This window comes from Rosa rugosa, chromosome 1, assembly GCF_958449725.1.
Source record: "Rosa rugosa chromosome 1, drRosRugo1.1, whole genome shotgun sequence".
NCBI classification, from domain to species: domain Eukaryota; kingdom Viridiplantae; phylum Streptophyta; class Magnoliopsida; order Rosales; family Rosaceae; genus Rosa; species Rosa rugosa.
In genome coordinates, this window is record NC_084820.1 from 9,999,504 (window position 1) to 10,021,962 (window position 22,459).

The 22,459-nt window shown below is 36.4% G+C and overlaps 2 long non-coding RNA genes across 11 annotated transcripts; both read left to right on the plus strand.

The window, feature by feature from the left end:
- The first annotated feature begins 447 nt into the window (after positions 1-447).
- Positions 448-21,399, plus strand: LOC133716175 (uncharacterized). 2 transcript variants are annotated; one of them, XR_009849343.1, is made up of 4 exons: positions 448-729; positions 5,780-5,835; positions 5,963-6,108; positions 21,028-21,399. It is a non-coding gene; the product is annotated as an uncharacterized LOC133716175 (long non-coding RNA). The 2 variants fall into 2 exon arrangements; XR_009849344.1 differs by lacking the exon at positions 21,028-21,399 and adding an exon at positions 20,632-20,707 and having other exon boundaries at positions 456-729.
- On the plus strand, positions 6,377-10,856 carry LOC133716124 (uncharacterized). Of its 9 annotated transcripts, none has more exons than XR_009849338.1 (9): positions 6,377-6,856; positions 6,997-7,488; positions 7,824-8,004; positions 8,679-8,817; positions 8,916-8,984; positions 9,080-9,251; positions 9,350-9,504; positions 9,891-9,963; positions 10,506-10,856. It is a non-coding gene; the product is annotated as an uncharacterized LOC133716124 (long non-coding RNA). The 9 variants fall into 9 exon arrangements; XR_009849340.1 differs by having other exon boundaries at positions 6,377-6,803; positions 6,993-7,488; XR_009849337.1 differs by having other exon boundaries at positions 6,378-6,856; positions 6,993-7,488.
- Positions 21,400-22,459: the final 1,060 nt, after the last annotated feature.

Below are 22,459 nucleotides of genomic sequence, written 5' to 3' on the forward strand. Positions count from 1 at the left end.
GCTATATTGAATAGAGCAAGCATTGTATGTGCTCTGGCAATTTTGCTAGTAAGTTTACACCATAGAAGAAGCTTCTTGACTTCCTTATAATATATGCTGCTGCTTTGAATTGTTAACATTTCCTGACCAGCTACGGACTTTGATGCAATGCATACATTGTTCCTGGCTCCATATGAAATTTCATTTAATTTCTAATTACGTACCATTTGCAGTAGAAATGTCTGTTGTTAATTCATTTCATGGGACACCAGCCAAAAAAACAACCCAGCATAACAATAATTTGAAGAAACAAATTGAAACAGACCATCACAAATACATGAATTAACATGAGTTAACCACACAAACAAATAAACATGATCCAGAAATGATGATATCATGTCATTATCTACAGTTAGGAACCATTGATTTCTAATTGCTTGTAGTGTAAGGCCCCGTTTGGATATAGGGATTTAAGAGTGTGGATTTGGATTTGGAAGGCCCAAATACAAAGTAGCCCGTTTGGTACAAATTTTGCATTGAAGATTTGGATTTGATGAAATCAGCCCACTGATTTCATTAAACAAAATGGGGAGATTCTAACTAGGGTACCCTAGTTATTTCAAATCTCTTTCTCTCTCGCTTTCAGAACAACGGAGATCGATTTCAAAATATCGGAGCTCGCTTTCTCTCCTCTTGCCTTCTCTACGAATAGCAGAGGTTGGGCTTCAATCGGTGTGAGATTTGGTGAAGGTGGTCTTTCTTTCTTCTCTTAATTTGATCGTTCATCTCTTAATTTGATCAGTCATAGTGATAGTGAAGGTTGGGCTAAACGATATGCAGCTCGATTTCAATAGTGAATGTTTGAGTTTGATTCGTAATTTGCTTGATTGCTGAGAAAAGTAAATGAGTAGTTAAATCTATGTGTTTTGAGTAGAAAAGAATACTTCAATTCAGGGTTAATTCAATAATTCTATTCATCCCACAATGAGGGTATATATACAAGTACAAATGAGTAGTCTAACTCTAATAGGAAACAATCTTTCCATAATTACAGGATATCCTAATTAAATAAAATCCTAATTACATACAGATTTACAACGATTCTACATTCCCCCTCAAGTTGGTGCATAGATGTCTATCATGCCCAACTTGTCAACTGAGCTGTCAAATACCTTCCTGGACACTCCTTTAGTAAGAACATCAGCTAATTGCTCCTCTGAGTTTACAAATGGAAAGCGAATAACCTTTCTGTCAAGATTTTCTTTAATAAAATGACGGTCAACCTCCACATGTTTTGTTCTATCATGCTGAACTGGATTATGTGCAATCTCAATGGCAGCTGTATTATCACAATGCAAATCTATAGGCTTTTTAAGCTTGTAACCCAGGTCTTTCAAGACATTATGAATCCACAACATTTCACAGACTCCGTGTGCCATACCTCGGAACTCAGCTTCTGCACTTGAACTGGCAACAACTTTCTGCTTTTTGCTACGCCAAGTGACAAGGTTCCTTCCAACAAAAGTGAAGTACCCAGATGTAGAACGTCTATCAGTTTTATCACCAGCCCAATCTGCATCTGTGTACCCAACAACTTCCAATTCATCTTTTTTCTGAAACAATAACCCTTTACCTGGCGCCATCTTCAAGTACTTCAAAATACGAAAGACTGCATCCATATGCTCTTCACTAGGACAATGCATAAATTGACTAACAACACTCACAGCATAAGCAATATCAGGTCTAGTATGTGAAAGATAAATCAACCTTCCTACAAGACGTTGATACCTCCCTTTGTCAGTTGGAACTTGATCAGGATAAATAGTAAGCCTGTGATTCATCTCAATGGGTGTCTCCATTGGTCTGCAGTCCAGCATCCCTGTTTCAGCAAGTAAATCAAGGACATACTTCCTTTGTGAAAGCAAAATCCCCTTCTTAGACCTTGCAACTATAATACCCAGAAAATACTTCAGTTGTCCCAGATCCTTCATTTCAAACTCATTTGACAGATACTTTTGCAATTCATTCATCTCTTTCGGATCATCCCCTGTAACAATTATGTCATCAACATACACAATAAGAGCTGTAATCTTACCATTCTTGCGTTTGATAAACAAGGTATGGTCAGAATTGCTCTGTCTGTACCCAAAGGCTTTCATGGACTTTGAAAATCTTCCAAACCAAGCTCTTGGAGACTGCTTCAGGCCATACAAAGACTTCTTCAATTTACACACCTTGCCAACGCCACTTGGGTAATTCTTAACACCTGGGGGCACATCCATGTACACTTCTTCCTCCAAATTCCCATTAAGAAACGCATTCTTCACATCAAACTGGTGCAAGGGTCAATCTTTGTTTGCTGCATGTGAGATTAGAATCCGGACAGTACTAATCTTTGCCACAGGTGCAAAAGTCTCCTCATAATCAATCCCATAGCGTTGTGTATATCCTTTGGCAACCAACCTCGCCTTGTATCTATTAATAGTTCCATCTGCATTAAGCTTCACAGTAAATACCCAACGACACCCTACAGTCTTCTTTCCAACCGGCATAGGTACTAGCTCTCATGTTGCATTCTTTTGAAGACCTTCCAATTCTTCATTCATCGCCTTTGTCCATTTTGGATCCGTCAATGCATCCTGCACGTTACTAGGAATAGATACAGTAGATAATTGATCAACAACAAGTGCATGTGACCCAGAAATCCTATGGTTAGACATAAAATTAGCTATAGGGTATTTAGCTTTGGCTTTGATATCTGGTTCATATTGTTTCTTAGGAATTCCCTTGGTAACCCTTTGTGATTTCCTAGGTTCGACACTTTCTAACCCAGAAGATTCATTAAAGTTTAGGGGTACCTGAGGAGGATCATTCTGACCGGGATCTTCAGTTGGTGATGCAGAAGGGGGAATATCTTGTGTGTGAGCTTCAGATACGTCTTGATTTTGATTCAAACTATCCAGAAAAGTAGTCTCTTCTGTCTCGGAATTCACAACACTCTGTTCGGCAGTTACATTTTCTGTTTCGGAATTCGCAACACTTCATTCGACAGTCGCATTGTCTATTTCGGAATTCACAATGCTCTGTTCGGCAACTGCATTTTCTGTTTCCAAATTTCTACCCTCAAATGTATCCTCCAAATTTTCCAAGTCTTCAAAGACATCAAAATCAATAATAGAACGAGGATTCCCTTCACAACCTCTCTCCCCCTGAAGGGAAGACTGAGAAGCTCCCCCTGAGTAATAAGGCTCGGATTCACGAAAAGCAACATCAAGAGAGACATGTATAGTGCCAGTAAGGGGATCATAACATCGATAACCCTTTTGGAAGTCGGCATAACCAACAAAGATACACTTACGGGCACGGGGATCAAGCTTGCTGCGTTGAGGCTTGGAAATATGAACATAGGCTGTGCACCCAAACACCCGGGGCTCCAAATTAGGCATAGAAGGGATGGTCAAAAGTGTATGAAGCTTCTGATGAGGATTTTGAAACTCAATCACCTGTGAAGGAGTACGGTTGATAAGATATGCTGCTGATTTTACTGCTTCTCCCCAATAGGACCTAGGTACATTCATGCCAAATAAGGAAGCACGAACAACTTCCATCAACTGCCTGTTCTTCTGTTCTGCTAAACCATTCTGTTGAGGAGTATAAGAATTGGAGGTTTGATGACGAATTCCATGTGACCGGCAAAACTCAATCATAGGGCCATTCACAAACTCTCCACCATTGTCAGACTGAAACACTCTGATGGATTGTTGATACTGAGTTGCCACCATTTTGTGAAATTCGGTAAACATTCCAAATACATCACTCTTATTCTTCAGTAATGAAACCCATTTCATGCGAGTGCAATCATCAATAAACGTTACAAAATACCGAGCTCTAGAAAGAGAAGGAATTTTCACAGGACCCCAGACATCAGAGTGAATCTTCATAAAAGGAACATGACTTTTATTAACACTTGGTGAATATGAAATACGGTGACTCTTGGCTAGTTCACAGATGGCACAGTGGAAATCCAAATCACTAACAACTGAAAACAATTGAGGTTGCAGCTTCTTAAGATAACGAAAGGATAGATGACCTAAACGGCGATGCCATAACCATACAGCTTCCTTCGCATTCTCTACCCCGTTGATCTGATTAGCTTGTCCCAAAAGATGCTTCTGTTTCTTTCCAGTCTCTGTCAGATCCAGATAGTATAATTTTCCCCTTCTAACACCATAACCAAGAATCCGTCGAGTCAGAATGTCCTGAAACACACAGAAAGACGGATAGAAGGTCACAATACATGCAAGAGCTAAAATAACTTGACCAACAGACAGGAGATTATAAGCTAGTGATGGAACAACTAAGACAGATTCAAGGGTTAAGGTATCAGATAAAGCAATAGAACCTTCTCCGGTGACCGGAGTTGGAGTACCATCAGCAGTAGAGACAACGTCTTGAGCGGAACGTCTAAGGTTTTTCACAAGACTTGGGTCATTGGTCATATGGTCAGATGCACCTGTATCAATTATCCATGTACTATTAAAAGTAACCTTACCCTTCATACCTGACTGCGCTACATTAGCAGAGGCATTGTCCAGGTAAACTTCCTCTTTAGTAGCAACAGCGGCCTTGCCCAGATTCTTTCGCAGTTTCTTGGTGAAGTCCCACCAATCAGGGTAACCAATCACTTCATAGCACCGCTCCTTGCTATGACCTAATTCCCCACAGATAATGCACCTTTTGTTTGCATATGGATTTGGTTTACCTAGAGGACGGTGTGGAGAAGGCCCTGAGAAGCCTGGAGGACCCTGTTTGCGTTGAGCCATAACAGAAAATTCGGTAGTCACCGAATGCCCCATAGCCTGTTTCTCTGATTGCATCATTGAAGAATTCATGATTTTCGCAGGATTGGATTTTCAAGGGTTTCAAGATAGATATGAATGTTTTTGAAAAAAAAAAAAAAAAAACTTTTTTTTTTTTTTTTTTTTTTTTCCAAAAAAAGGTAGGGTGATGGTGGTTTGAAATTCAGGATGGTTTGATTTCAACGGTGGTGGTACGCAGCGGTTTGTGGTGTTCTTCGAGATTCAGGATTCAGGATTCAAAGGATGCAGCGCAAGTTCAAAGGATTGAACCTGCTCTGATACCAAGTAGAAAATAATACTTCAATTCAGGGTTAATTCGATAATTCTATTCATCCCACAATGAGGGTATATATACAAGTACAAAGGAGTAGTCTAACTCTAATAGGAAACAATCTTTCCATAATTACAGGATATCCTAATTAAATAAAATCCTAATTACATACAGATTTACAGCGATTCTACATTTTATATTGGTGATAGAGCTTAGTTTTCACTTCGTTAAATCTATGTTTTCTGTATTGGTGTTAATTGTGTGTTTCTTATGTTTCAATAGTGGAATCTCTAGTGCTTTTGTTTTTCTTGGGTTTTCAGAGCTAGAAATAGAGTGGTTTAGTTTTTGGTTGGTCGATTAGTTTCGAAGCTGCCATAGGGTTCATAGTACTCCTCTCTCTGATGGGTGTCCTTTTGTTTCCTTTGAGATTGACCCGGTGAGCATGGTTGGTTCAAAGCATGTACTATGATTTAGTTGGACTTTTGAATAATTAAGCATGTACTGAAAAGAATGATTAAGCACTAGAGATTGAACTGATCTATGGTTTAGCTAGCAATGTGTAATATTATGGTTCTTTATGCTATGGTTTCGTTCTTGTTCTTTCCAGTATTTGTTACTCATGCTAGGCCTATTCACTGAAATTTAGCTTGATGAATCTGATAATCAACAGATTCCTTTGCTAAAGTCTGAGATTGATGGTCTGCACCAGGAGCTTATGCATGCTAGGTATGCACCTGAATATCTTTGATTTTCTTTATTTCCTTGTCTTTAAGCAACTTTTTTGGCGCATATGTCTATCAGAATTGTATTAGATCAACCTTTAATAGACAAAGGTATCACTTTTGTTTTGTAGAAGTGCAATAGATTATGAAAAGAAGGCAAATATTGAGCTTATGGAACAGAGACAGGCAATGGAGAATAACCTAGTTTCTATGGCTTGTGAAGTTGAGAAACTTCGTGCAGAACTTGCTAGAGTTGATGGTAGACCGTGGGGTGCAGGTAATCTCCTGTTTACGTAATCATTCTTGTCAATACATGCTTTGGAAGCATCATCTTGAATGCTTAATCATTCTTTATTATTGATCTTGGTTCAATGGATCAATGATCAATAGAAGAAGGGAGTAGGCTGGTTTTGTAGACCAAAGGGGCCCCACTGACGTGTCCAGTTAACATCCTCACAAGCTGATTACTTTTTGTTGACTGTTAATGAGACGTTAGCTGTAATTTTTGTGCCGTCATGGTGAAAGGACGAGGGGTTTCTGGTATTTTTCCAGATGCCATGAAAGGCTTACAGCTAGTATATGGGTAGGCATCTTCTTCATCAAAACCGTGAAAGATATCTGGTTTGGCAGCTTCTTCATCAAAAGCACAGATAAGCGAGGCATCAACTAGCTTATTCGGCATTCACGGTCCAGCATTAAGTTGTTTCTACTTCCAGTCTTTCGTTTCCTTCACTTTGCCGTTACAATATGATTCTAGTTGAACCCCATAGCACCGAAATTTCAGTTGAAGCAGTTCAAAAATGATCTTATCTATCTCTCTCTAGTAGTAGTCTCTACCCAACAACACTGAAACCCACAAACCCAGTGGACATGGGTTCTCTCAGAAATGAATTAGAGAGAGAGAGATGACAAGGAGGAGGAAGAGCCCATTTTAGTATAGCAAACCCAGAGATTCTGTATGTTTCCCATCAGGTACCAGCAACTTTGGGAGATGTACAACAAGGCTAAGGCTAGTTTTTGGACTGGTACATGTTCATTTAGTGAAACAAAGATGAAAATTTCTTTCTTTCATGTCAATTTTGGTGTTTTCTTATTTGTATGAGTGGGTTTTGAAGTGTGTATCTATTTGTTTTCTTGAATTTGATTCATATTTGTTTAAAGTTAGGGTTTGCTTTGCTTGGAATTGAGAGGGTATCTCAACAATGGTGGCGGCTTTCACTTGAGTTTATTGGAATTCAGAGGAAATTTAGTGCAATTCATTGATGCATGTTTTCATTTATTTGTTTATTTAATCTTTTTCTGTATATTTCTATTTATTCGGTTTCAAAATTTAGTTGGTTTTGCGGTTATGTGACTTATTACTTGCAAGAAATGGTTACTCTCTGACTATGAAAGCAGTTTCTTCCTTTTCTTTAATGAGGCCCGTCCGCCCGTAACATTACTTTAGATAATAGCATCTGGTTTTGTCTCTCAGTAGATCTTCTGATTTGGGAAATGAATTCTTTAATCTTTTCCTTTGTCTTAAAATCGGTATACGTTATATGTTTACAGAACAATACAAGGGAAGGGAATGAATTCAACCAAATGGAATTTGATGCTTTGGGCACAAACCCATTTGGGGTTGCAAACTGAACTGCAATATATATGTGTGCTCTCAGTGAGTGATGTGCCCATCTATTTATTTGATAAACTAAATCCTCATGATTCTAGGTGTACAAAGAAACAATAACAGTACTAATTTTGAAAGCCTGGTTTGTGTCTGTGGTAAATAGCACTAGCAAGACAATAACGATGACATAATATATGTGCTATTGGACTCTGGATAGGCATATCTGGTCTTTAGGGTCTGTGGATGTATTATAAGTTGGAATGTGTACATAAGCCACAAGGCCTATATCCAGTCAATTTTTTGTTTCGTATTTTGGAGGAACCTGCTAGTTCATTGTGTTCTGCGTCCACAGTTATTCTAATGACATGTTAATTGGCTTACAGCTGAGGAGGTTGATCTCTCCCAGGATGTACAGCAGTGGGAGGCTCTGACTGACTCCAAGAAACACTTTATAAGTCATGTCCTGGCATTTTTGAGCCCATGGTTGCTCGACCTGGTTCTCTACCTCCCTCTGCTCTGAAGGTTGGTGGCCCAGTCAAAACAAAGATGCCTTCAGAACTGAGAGTAAGTTTGTCAATTCATAGTTGTTCTCTATAGGCTTATTCTTATTGATAGTGAAATCTTATATCATTGTCTGAGTTATATAAAACTTATTAATTGTATTGCCTCTTTTCTTGTTCTTGGTTGGAAAATTTAGAACTCATCAATTGTTAACTGTCCAACTCAATGTACTATTTTTGTTTTCCTTGTCGTGTATAGAAGAGTATATGAAATTTGCTGTCGGTATTTGGAATTGCATCTATGCCAGGTCTCAGTTGGTATTGGTATACAAAACTTATGTAAGTATATAACTACTCATTAGTTAAGGAATAGTTCTTAGCTTTAGATGAAATCTTAGAATGTCTAGTTCTATATAATTATCTAGACATCCTTGTTCTTAGATATATCGATCTGTTGTTACTTATAAATTGGAGGATTTTTTAAGACTTAAGAGTCGCGAGATGTACAAAAATGAGTTGAGATGGCTTGCTCGCTGCTGTCTTTTTGTTCAAGTGCTATTTCCATAAGAACCTCTTTCAAGGAGGAGCAACCTACAGCAATGGAGACAGAGAGGAATAACTTAATTTCAATTATACGAGCAGTGATTTTGATAGTAGCACATATGGATATTTTATAAAATTGATAACATAATAACTTCTGAAATAATTTTGCTGATAACAAAGCTTTGTGTAATGCAGAATTTTGGTTGGGCTACCAACTGCAGAGAACAGAGAAATGATCATGCGGACTCTGCTGGCGAAAGAGAAGGCAGATGACTAGCTAGATTTCAGGGAGCTTGCAACTATGACTGAAGGATATAGTGGAAGTGATCTTAAGGTCAGAGCATTAGATTACATATTTGGTTGTCTGGTGGTCCAATGCATATTTAGGTCTGAATTAGAATTTGAATGGACTGTGACATCACTTTTCTACAGAACTTGTTCACAACATCTGGCTATCAGCCTGTGAGGGAGTTAATGCAGGCAGAGACACAAAAGGATTTGGTAAGATGATCTTTTTCTAAGGAAGTTTGGATCACAAATATTTGGATCGAGGACAGTAATTTTATTCAATCATAAATATTTGTTCTTGACTGTAGGATAAAAAGAAGAGAGCTGCAGAAGACAAAATCAAGAAGATGTTTCTGAAGAATGAAATCCAGAAGCTGTCTCGGATACAAAAGAAGAACACAGAGAGGGAAGAGTGATCACCCTCAGGGCCCTAAATATGTCTATCAGCCAAACATTGACATTTTTGAAGCTTTTGATGAGGTTAGAAATGCTAAGAGATTGGAAGACTAATTGTTTTTTCAGAGCTTTAGGATTGGTACAATCATTATTTTATATCGACTTTCATCTCATTCTGATAGGATGCCACTGTAGATCCTTTATCTGACCGACGAGAGAATGAGTGAAGGCGACTGTGAGCATTCTTTTGTCTTAAAGGATGGTCTTGGATATGTGCTGCATCTGTAGGGTTATTGACAGAGGAATTGACACGATATTTGAGTTTCAGTGTAACAAGGTATTGCTGCCCCCTTAAGTACCTAGAATACCATCATGTTAGTATAATCAGCTTGCTAGTTGCTGATGGAAAGAGCTATAAACTGATATGTCCTTGTCACTTTGTTCTTTTCTCCTCTATATTGAATGAAGTAGCCTGAACTTTGTTTTTTAGGGATGGACTCTTTTACAAGATACTCTTTTTTCAATTGTAAAGACAAGCAAATATTGCTCACACTTTCTTGCTGTCTAAACATCACTAGCTCAGTCCTTGGCTGTTTAATCTTAGGCTATAACTTTAATTTCAGTTCTGTTTAGGTGGTGCACTCTGTATACTAACTTCTTTATGCTAATTTGTGTTCTCAATATGGCTAATTCTATCTAATCGGATCATTTTCTTATGACAAGGCAATTTAAGTATGGTCATGGCTCTAGCTGGGATAAAGCAGATCTGGCAGAGTGAAGGAAAGTGGCAGCAGAGGTAATTATCATTTCTGTTTCTTTATCCTGCTTACTGGTTGACTTTTATACAGCTCTTGATTGTTTGTGTCAAATTTTTTTGATCTTGATTCATCAATGATCAAGCAATCTAATATGAAAATAATTCTATTGATATGCTTAGTTTCATTCGTTGCATAGTAATGTTTGTGTTTCTATTGATGTTGGACTATAATTTACGGTCTCATTCTTATGGTAATTGCCCCTGCATCATGAATCTGATTTAACCATGATCTTTTCCTGGTAATTGTGGCTTGAAGGATAATTGTGTCTAGTGTATGTTTTCTTTTATTTCCCTCTCTAGGTCAATTTTTTATTCTAGGATGTCTTGGCTCCTAGGATGAGATTGTGATAAAAATCTACATGAAAAATTGCATGAACAATGGTTATGCTCATCAGCAACTGTTTAATTCTGTGAAATTTATGTATTTCATAAATAAAGGAAGCTGAAGAAGAAAATGAGACATCAATTACTATTTGTTGAATTGAATACCAATTGATTATGTTGTCTGCTTTCAAAAACAGTTGATTAAACTGAAAGGACATATACAAAAAGCTGGATAAACTTCCAGGCTGAAGATGGTAAAAGACTTTGGTAGACTTTCTGATCTAATCTGATTGAAATTTAGACTGTTTGTTATATGAGAAAATGCATATTTTTCATACGAAACCTGTTGCTCTTGCAGGAAGCACAAGCAAATACACTAAAGTAATTGGTACGTGAAGTAGAACGAGGAAGATCCTTGTAAAAGTTTGAACCCTATGTAGTAGAGAAAGATAACTACCTTGTAAAACTCAATTATCTTGTAAACTTTCGTAGAAACTTCATTCCTTTTATAACATTTATGAGAAAAATTAAAATGTATCATTCCCTTTCGTACAAGCTTTATTCCCTTTTTGTATAGCTTTTATCCAAAAAACATTGGCATGCATTTTTTTTTCCCGAATCAGTCATTGTCATTGAAATAATTGGGCCACAACGGCGTATGGCATATGCTTCCACTGCTACAGTGACATGTGAAGTGGATAGGAAAATGAAGAGAAGTGGTGGACGCTATTATAGGGTGGTAGATTTTTGAATTTGCATACCAAATTTTGTTTATTCATAAATAACACTTCGCAATTCAAAAAAACGTCAGATAAAATGGTCAACTCTTTATACACTTATACTTCCCTAAGGGTAGCTATACCAGGAGGAGATAAACTTCTAGAAAGTTTTACATTAGTTTATATAGCTCATTCCCACGAGAGTGTGAGAGCTGACAGATAAAAAAAAAAAATTGCGAATGACCAGTTATGAGCATATTAGTTTTATGTGGTCCTAGGGCTTAGAGTTGACCTAGTAGATCGAGACCCAAACGACGACGAAAATAGCTGAAATTTTGACCATAACCGTATCTTCTTATCATGATAACATCCAACGGCCAATTTTGATAAATTATATTTCCTCCACCATGTTGCTCTTAGAAGGTATAATTTTGTGATAAACCTAATAAACAAGGTAGACCCCATTACTTTTTTTGAAATGAGGTAGACCCCATTACTAGGCATATGAGGATTTTGGGAGATCCAAAAATTTGTAACTAAAAATCGATAAATTTGAGATTACCCATCTATTTACAGCGTATTAATAGGTACTCAGTACAAAAATTAACAGGATCCACAGTCATTTCGACATCAAACAAAGCGACCAACTCTTTCAGAAGTGTTTACATTAGTTTATATAGCTTTACTTATATTTCCCTAAGGGGAGCTATACCAGGAGGAGATAAACTTTCAGAAGTGTTTACATTAGTTTATATAGCTTATATCCACGAGAGTGTGAGAGTTGACAGATCGAAAAAATAAATTGCGAAGGACCGGCTATAAGCATATTAGTTTTATGTGGTATTTAGGACTCAGAGTTGACCCAGTAGATCGAGACCCAAATGACGACGAAAATAGCTGAAATTTTGACCATAACTATATCTTCTTCTCATGATAACATCCAAAGGTCAATTTTGATAAATTATACTTCCTCCACCATGTTGCTCTTGGAAGGTATAATTTTGTAATACACCTAATAAACAAATTAGATCACATTACCATGCATATAAGGATTTTGTGCGATCTAAAAATTCATAACTGAAAATCGGTAAATTTGAGATTACCCATCTATTTACAGCGTATTAATAAGTATTGTGTACAAAAATTAACCTGATCCGCCGTCATTTCGATATCAAACAAAGCGGTCAACTTTTTATACACTTATACTTCCCTAAGGACAGCTATACCAGAAGGAGATAAACTTTCAGAAGTGTTTACATTAGTTTATATAGCTTATACCCACGAAAGTGTGAGAGCTGACAGATCGAAAAAATAAATTACAAAGGACCGGTTATGAGCATATTAGTTTTTATGTGGTATTTAAGGTTTAGAGTTGACCCAATAGATCGAGACCCAAACGACAATGAAAATAACTGAAATTTTCACCATATCCATATCTTCTTATCATGATAACATCTAACGACCAATTTTGATAAATTATATTTCCTCCACCATGTTGCTCTTGGAAGGTATAATTTTGTAATACGCCTAAGAAACAAGTTAGACCACATTACTAGGCATATAAGGATGTTTTGCAATCTAAAAATTCGTAACTGGAAATTGGTAAATTTGAGATTACCCGTCTATTTATAGTGTATTAATAGGTACTGTGTAAAAAAATTAACCCGATCCGCCGTCAATTCGACATCAAACAAAGAGGTCAACTCTTTATACACTTATACTTCCCTAAGGAAAGCTATACCAGGACTAGATAAACTTCTAGAAATTTTTACATTAGTTTATATATCCCATACCCACGACAGTGTGAGAGCTGACAGATCGAAAAAATAAATTGCGAAGGACCGGTTATGAGCATATTAGTTTTATGTGATATTTAGGGTTTATAGTTGACCCAGTAGATCGAGACCTAAAGGATGACTAAAATAGCTGAAATTTTGACCATAACCATATATTCTTATCATGATAATATCCAACGGCTAATTTTGATAAATTATATTTTCTTCACCATGTTGTTCTTGGAAGATATAATTTTGTAATACACCTAATAAACACGTTAGACCACATTACTAGGCATATAAGAATTTTGTGCGGTCTAAAAATTTGTAACTGGAATTTACTGAATTACCCATATATTTATAGTGTATCAATAAGTACTGTGTAAAAAACTTAACCCGATCCGCCGTCAATTCGACATCAAACAAAGCGGTCAACTCTTTATACACTTATACTTCCTTAAGAGGAGCTATACCATGACGAGATAAGCTTCTAGAAATTTTTACATTAGTTTATATATCTCATACCCACGAGAGTGTGAGAGCTGACATATCGAAAAAATAAATTGCGAAGGACCGACTATAAGCATATTAGTTTTATGTGGTATTTAGGGTTCAGAGTTGACCCAATAGATCAAGACTCAAACGACCATGAAAATAACTGAAATTTTGACCATAACCATATCTTCTTATCATGCAAAGGTCGATTTTGATAAATTATATTTCCTCCCATGTTGCTCATGGAAGGTATAATTTTGTAATATACCTAATATATAAGTTATACCACATCACTAGGCATATGAGGATTTTGCCGACATCCGAGCTATTTATTATGATTTTTAGAAGTTTCGGAATTTTAAAAGTTATTTATGTATAATATTCTCAAAAATATATAAATAATTTATTAGAATTTTTTTTTCAAAAAATGTGGCCTGGACCGTCTGCTCTGCACCTTTTGATCTGAGTTGTTAATAGAAATTACTAGCAATGGTGCCCACGCTTTGCTGCGGGATGTGAAACATAACCATAATGTCTTTTCCTACTTCTTAAACTTAAAAGGTGAGTATAAATGATAGAACTGTTTTCATTACTGCAGATCATCTAAAACAAAGGTTGATCTTATCATAGTGGAGTGTTAAAAAAATAGGCTATCCAAGGTTTACTTATTTACAGTTGTTGCTGGAATATTTTCCAAAAAGTAGTTGTTCTAGTTGGTCTAGGTGTATATAAACAAAACGTGTTAGCCTATCAAAAAATTGCTTGCTCCAGTAATATCTAAACAAAAAGTGGAGCAAGAATTGCAATGACATGCTGCTTCAGTCAGTTTTCTGCTTGTTGGGTTGTGCACCGTATGTGATGACATCGCTGGTTCAATGTTAGCTTCCCTATCACTGAAAAAATAAAACACAGTTACTGTTTTTTTTCAATGCACAATAGGAAGGTAGAAGGGTAAACTGAGGGTTTGATCAAAGAAGCCAAGAGGGGATATATAATTGGAGAAAAAGAAAAAGAAAAAGAAGTCGGTAAGTTCTAGGAAAGATTAACATTAATGATCATCAATCAAGTTCCTTAGGAATACATAAGAATCAATAAGTTTTTAAGAATGACCAAGCAAAAGTATGTAGATCGAATTCCTTCATTGTAAAACAGGAGGAAACACACGATAAGAAGAGATTATCAAAAACAAAAAACAAAAGAAATATGAAAAAAGAGCAAATGAGTCAATGTAAAAGATGTGAAATAAAGTTGCATCAGCATGAAGATCTTTATCTTACCACAGGGAAAGCACTAATTCAATAGTAAGGACACAGTTTAGAAATCTTAGAATGTATTGCCATACATTCAAACATACATTACCAAATACGTTGTACTTAAATATTATAATCTATCACTTAAAAATGTATTGTAGAAGCTTGTTGTCCTCACAATTAATTGAAGATCAAAGCTGCGGATTGATAGAAAACAACATTCATACACAGAAACCAGAGATTCATATATCTGCTATTGGATTACATAATCAAACTCCTTCCAGGATTTCTTCTCCTTTGTTTCTTTACAAAAAATTAAGAATTTATGATCCCAATACTTCAATGTCAGAAGCAGAGACTGAAACTAAAAACCCAATAGCAAATGAAGTTTCTAATGCTAATCAATCAAATCCAAGCTAACTAATTTTCATTAGCAGAGCAATACCATCACAATACAGATTCTAGTGCATGTCTCATCAATCAAAAGCACCTAATGCAGCTATATGCAGTCTACGCACCTGTACCATTAAGAAGAATCAAAATCTAAAGAAATAAATGGAAGGGGTATATACCTGAAGATTAAGTGATTGATATAAAACTGCAAGTTCTTTGATCCTTACTGAAACAACCCTGTGCAAATATATTGCAAATTAATCAAATTGCAAGGGCTAGAAATAAGCAAAAGGCTAAAAATGTTAATCACCAAATGATAAACTGAAATTTGTAATAAAAAATAGTCTATACAGAAGCAAATTTCATGTATCACTCAAATAAGGCATGATAGTGAATTGAAACAATTTAAGTATGCTCATTGACACATGTCTACAATACCGATTTCTAATTTCCAACTCCCTCATTTTCACTGAGTCATATTTCAAACAGTCAATCTATAAACAAAGATAGCACTTATTCGATTTATCCCCTAGCCATAAGCACAGAAAATATAAATACAAATACATACCGATACAAAAGAGAAATATAAGATAACAGGGACTCGCCAGAAAGATACAATCTTCTGGTGCCTAATGAGATTATCCAGTTGAGATTCACCTCCTTAAAAGTTACTAAACACAATAAAACAAACAAATGAAAATGGAAATCCGAAGCAAAGTTAAGAAGCTTGGCACAGGAAGAAGACAGCTAAACCCAAAAAGAAACTGAAGAAACAAAGCCTACACAATACTTTTGCTGATATGAAGGAGCTAGCAGACCTCATATTCCTTTTTTAATAAGGTTCCTTATAGGTCAGGACATATGCGAAGAATAGCTAGCCAGCCACGGCTTATTCCAGAATAAGCATATTCTAAGTCTCTGTATTAATTAGTTACGCTCAGGCGATATGCATGGCTATATGCATGTAGTCCTAAGTAAGCATATTAGATCAACATTATTTTGAAAAGACAACAATGGCAAACGTTCAAAAGAAAACTTGGGGAAAAATACCAACTTTAGAAGATACTGACCAAATAATTTCCTCAACCCCTAGTAAACCAGATAATGAGATACATGTTTAAAACTCTTGAGTAGAAAATCTACCATTGCTTGAAAGAACAAATATTACTTGGGATGAGAAGAAAGTGCATCTGGTGATTGCTTCTTCATTCCAACAAACAAACTCTGTCACAAAAGTAACAAATATGGCTGATTTGTTGCAAGGTAAACACAGCAAATAATAAGCAATTAGACAACTACTTCAAAATTCTCACATTCTCATACTTTAAACCAAAAAAATCTCCTTCTCATAATGTAAAACATTGAACTTGCATATGAAAACAGTAATTGAAAGCATGTTTAATTATATATGTACAGTAATTCAAACTTAAAATATTTTGAAGAAACTAATAGCAGTCCCAAGACATTTCAGTTTGTTCATGACCAACAGTATCAGATCCACTTTGGAGTACATATTCTACAGCAGCATGACAAAGCCAGTACACATTGGTAAAGCTAAATATGTAGTAAAGCACTTCCTATTCTTTTTTTTTGAGAATGACTAAAGTTTTATTCAAATAAGATAAAGATTACACCATATGGGAAAAATCGGTGGAGGAAAATTCCCCACTCTCTTCCCTACTAGAACGAGTTACGGGTCTATCATCACCGATGACATCCATGAGCCAAGAGGGCCCAATCCCGAACCAACTATGACGCCCATTTAACCGGGCTACAAACTGAGCAACACCATGAGCAGCACCATTTGCCACCCTAGAAACATGATGAACACTTCGAATACCGACATACCCCAGTAAGAATTTAATCTTCTCTACTAACACTCCTTCCCCTGCCAGACAATCCTCCTCCCTGTTTATCAAATTAACAGCCTCCAAACAATCGGTTTCCACCCTCTCAGCCCGCCAACCATGCTCTATCATCATCTCAAGCCCCAGGATCACTGCCTGCAACTCAGCAGCACAAGGCTTAAGGCGGCTTTGGAGCCGCTCACCCACCGCAAGTAGCAGTTCACCATCACTTCCCCTTATAACACAACCTATGCCCACCTGATTTCCATTATCAAGGACAGATGCATCACAATTAAGTTTCATCATACCTTGAGATGGAGGAGACCACCTAGCCTGAACAATGGGATTAGACATTGTACCACACCTACCAACCTGCTCTCGTACTTGCACCGCAAGCAAGTTATTCCAAATAGAATAACATTGCTCATAAATGATCACTGCAGGTCTAGGTTGACCCCCATGCACTATCACGTTCCTTTCTTTCCAATTATTCCACATCATAATAACCAAAAGTTTAACTTCATCCACTGTCAGAACTTGAATAGCATAATCAAGATAGGAGGAAAAGTCAGTCCACATACCCGGTTCCAATTTCGAATAAAATCTCGCCCTTTCCAACACCGCAACACTAAAAGAACACTCCCATGTTACGTGCAAAGGCGTTTCATTAGCTAATTGACACCTCGGACACAGTGAACTGTTCGAAATACGTCTCTGGTAAAGTGACCACATACACGGCATAAAACCAGTCGAACATCTCCATAGAAAATGACTCATCTTAGGAGGGATTTTGAGTTTCCAAAGATGTTTCCAATGATCCGAAACCACCGGTACTGGTTGCTGTCCATTCCTTTCCAATCTAGATTCTTTCATTGCCAACCAGTACGCACTCTTCACTGAAAACTTCCCATGCTTGTTTTGATTCCAAATCATTCTATCCTGACCAGTAAATCGAGTGAGAGGTATTTCAAGAATAGCTTCCACCTCCTGACAAGTACCAATCTGCTCCAAGCGTTGTACCTCCCAACCACCCTCCTCCGAGATCAGCTCCGCAACTCGCATATTTAAATCCAATCCCGTTTTCCAGGTCACACCAAAACCTTGAATGAACCCAAGGTTCCTGAAATACTCGGAACCCAAGCACTTCCTATTCTAAACCCTAAGCAATGCGAAATATGAAATACTAAATTAGAAAAGCCAATTCACAACTCACATGCTCTGTTTGAATTCCAAGAACAACAAAAGTACACAAATAAGAAATAAAAACTCAAACAGCTTTGCATAGTCATTTATTACTCTACAGTGCTGCTTCTCTATACAGTCTAAAACATTTTAAAACACTACCTAAATTCCTCTGAGTTGTCAGTACAAAGCAGAGTTTATCTGGATTGTTGGACACATGAAGTGACAAAATGAATCTCAAGAAAATGATTTATTGAAAAAAGTTTATATGAGTGGCTCACTACTAACTAATATGAACTGAAACAATTTCAGTAGCTATTGCAGAAACCATAACAAAATATCATTAACACTTGTATTAAACCACTGTAATGTGTTTCCAAACATGCCTTCTAACACTATATAAAATCAACAGAACAAACAGAACCATGGAAAATAAAACATAGAAGTTAATCACAACCTCTTCGGTATAACAAACAGAAGTAAAACCCATAAAGAATATTGACCTATATATATATTCAAGAGAAATGGGAACACCAATAATATGCTGACCGAAAGAAATACTTGAACCTTCTATGCGTTCTAAGGATCAAGTAATAATTGCACATGCATCTATTAAAGAGCCAACTCTCTTATCTGTAGCAACCACACATAATCCAGGACCTCCAATTAGTCAATAAGATTGACTATACTCACATAAATAAAAAAACAATGAAAGTTTGACAAAGCATGAAGAGCTGCAACACAAAATGATCCATGATCCCCTCAAAATTTGTTTTAGCATATCAAGTATATCAGCTAATACATCATAAAAAACCAAAAGGCAAAGATTCATGATAATCAAAAATCAAATACAATGCTGAAAATATTCCAGTTACATTCCAAATCAAACAAAACTACGACAATTCAGACAGAAACTCTAAATCAAAAAACATTGCCTGCCAAAATTCATTCACCAACCATAGACTAACAAATTGACAGATGATGAAGAAAGCAGGAGTTAATTCATAGATTGGGGATTAAGAGTTGCTACTACTGATGATGAAGCAAGCAAGAGTCGATTGGTTGTAAAATATGTCACTAAGAGATATATGAAATTTAACCCTATTTTTTTTTCCCAAGTCGTTCAGTGACCTGTGATGAACTTCAGCAATGCCCATCAAATTGAGGTAATGGCTGAAATCACGAGCGAGAGTGAGTGCCTCCTCTAAGCTCATCTTCGAAATTTCCGACGCTTGCTTCTTCTCCAGCAGCTCCGCCGTGTCCTCCATCCCCGCCAGCCTCATACTACAAGCACTCTAAGCACAAAAATGCCCTGTTTCAATTTTCCTCATCGGCAACCAAACAAGAAGGTGCAAAAGCGTGAAAGAAGAAGAAGAAGAGGGAACATATTCTCTTATGCAGAAGACTCATTACTGTAAAGCTACGATGACAAGACGAACACCATCTGAACCAACACAATGTCTTCATTGGTAAAATATGGTCAGAATTTCACCGACAGGGAGCTTGACTGAAATGCAGGCTACCTAGTACAGTGTTACATTTGGTTTCTCATTGTAGTCTAATTGGCTTATGCTCCCGAAAAATCTGAGTTCAATTGATTTGTAGGTGTGTTGGATTGGCTGAAAAGCCTCTTTGTTATTGCTAGATTATAGCATCCAAGGGCAATGTAGTTGTATGGTGCAAACAATAGCTGAAATTGTGTTGAAAGGCAAACCATGTAGCATAAATGGGGGATGAATAATAATATTAATTAAGCCTTGGTTTATGCATCTGAATAAAGGTTAACTAATCTATGCAACTAGAATAAATCCCCGGAATGGAATTCAATAGGGGGGAAACCAGAAAAACCAAATATAATCAATCACCCACAAGCTATGCCCTTTTCTGCAGAATTGAATTCGAAAAGCGAAATATAGAGAGATGAACGTAAATCATTGTAATACGTAAAACGAAAAACAATTGGGTAAAGTTGAGAAAAGAAACCTGCATCCATTTGGCGGTGTGAGGAAGATGATTTGATTAGGGATTTCACGCCATTCCTCATTCCACCCTCACCAAAAGTTTTGCCTTATTTCGCAACATCTGAAACTCGGACTGTCGCTTCCTTTCCAGGTTGCAATTTCGTTTGAACCGCCCATCTCAAAATGACCTATTGTTTGCAAATTTGTGTTTTCTCAAAGGGGATTTTTATGTTTTGTAGAAATGAAGGACAACGGAGAAGGGTTTTTAGTCTTGGAACCTTATCTCCTCCTCGATGCAGCTGCCTTCTCCTTCTCCCCTAAAAGCCCCCTGTGTAACTTCATACTTTACCGTTTGATCTAACTTGTCCTATGCGAGTTGACTCGGTCAGTGTAACGGAAAAGCAGACGGCATCTGTTGGTCTATAAATGTTTTGGTTCATTCCAGACTCTTCTACTTTATAGTCATTCTCTGTTTACGATATGCTTGTATGTTAGTCACATATATGTTGACTTGTCAACTTTTGGTGCATTTTGGAGTTGAATCAATGTGTCTTTCAAATCCAGAAAGTAATATTGGCCAAGCGGCAAGTTGAATATCTGGGCGCATTAAATTTGTTAGCTCTATTCTTACTTTCTGCCCACCTTAATTTGTGTCATTTTTTCACTGAGCCAAGCATTCTGACTGAAATGAGTCACTGCAGTTTTTGGTTGGCAAAAAAGCTCGTACTAGTGCACCTGCTGTCGCTCCTACTGTGGCTCACGCTCTCAAGAAAAAGGGTAAGGATTAAGGAAAGAATTATTGTTGACCTCTGTTTTCTGATGTCTTTTCCTTTCTAGGTGTTCCTTATAGCAATTTGCCTTCACACTGAACTCTTAGTTCTGCTAGTTACTAGTATATATTCAAGAGATGTTCAGAATTTCAGATTGGTTAAGATGCAGGAACTATAATATTTGGTGTCTATAATTGAGTTATAGTTGTGTCCTGAGTTTAGTGTGGTTTTGAAGTTAAGTAGTCATTTCCGCCTATCTAATCATCCCTTGTGATTTTGTTTTGATCTTGATTTGGTCATATAGTATTCTTTGTTAATTGTTTTCAGGGCAACCAAGGAATAGAGAGTGAGCATGACAATTTGGATTCGCATGAGATGAAATTATAGAGATGAAACACCTATTAATATTATTATTTTTATGTTTTTTTTTTTTTTTAGAATATTAGATGAAACACTTCGGATTTGTATAATTAAGGATATGAGATGGAACACGTATTCGGATTTATATTGCTTTTGGAAATATGGAGCATGACAATTATCTCCATAGAAATTAAATGCTAAAGAAAATCTTCCTTCATTAAATTAGTATCACATAAGTAGCTTTCTTCATTAGTTTTGAATTCTTAAATTCAAATCCTCATGATTCAATTGTTACCCAAACAGATGAATTTGAAATCTTAGGATTTCAATTACTCAGATTTGAAATACATAAGATTTGAAATCAAAATCCAAATCCAAATCCAAATTTCAATTCCAAACGGGGCCTAACATTGTCATGCCCCAAAAATTGGAGGTGAAAAATTGTACTTTTAATCTTTTATTGAGTCAAAATGATATAAAGAAAAGATTCAAATACACTTTAGTTAATTTAAAAATAAAAAACTCAAAAAAAGGTAACGGAAGCTCTATTCTAAATTTCTAATCAATTAGAATAAGGCAAAATATCCAAATTACCTCCTAACTTTTGTCATGACTGCCGATTTACCCCATGACATTTCAATTTTGATTATTTACACCCTCACTTTTCTAAATGTTGCCAATTTACACCCTACAGTCAAATTTTAGACTTTCCATCCAATTTCTCCGTTAACTTAGTTAGCACGTGAGGGGTCTTTTCATCTCTGCAATTGTCACCCAAAAAAAAAAAAGTGTTGCTATTTGCACCGAACAAAAATCTTAGTACACCCCGGCCAACTATAATTTTTTTGCCTCTAATGTTCCAATATTACCCTCATATATTAATACATCAAGAAAAAAAATACAAAATTACTTTGTTAAAAAATAAAAAAAATACTGCTATTCGTCTCCCACAACTGTTTTTTTTTTTCCCTCATCCTCTCCTCTTCTTCTCTGTCTATCTCTCAATTATCTTCTTCTCAGCATGACCTCTTCCTCTATGTTCCTTTTATCGAGATCAATAAAACACAATCCCAACTTGGATCAATCAAGATGACCTTCACATGCTTGCTGTAATTTTAATTTTTCATATTCCATACATATAAATATTTTAGTTTGTTCGATGGCTCCTCAATCTTATACACAATATAAACCCCTCCAACTGGAAACATGGAAGATCAAATTCTCATATGAATGTTTGAAATATTAATCCAGTCTGGCCTTCAAAGAAAAAGAAAACCAGAAACCTAAATGATCAAAGATGGTTTCTCCTTCAGTTATATGATCATCCAATCATTTGATGTGACTAGCAAATATTAATTAAGCGATCAGTTGCAAGCTAACAACCAACCTTGAAATAAAG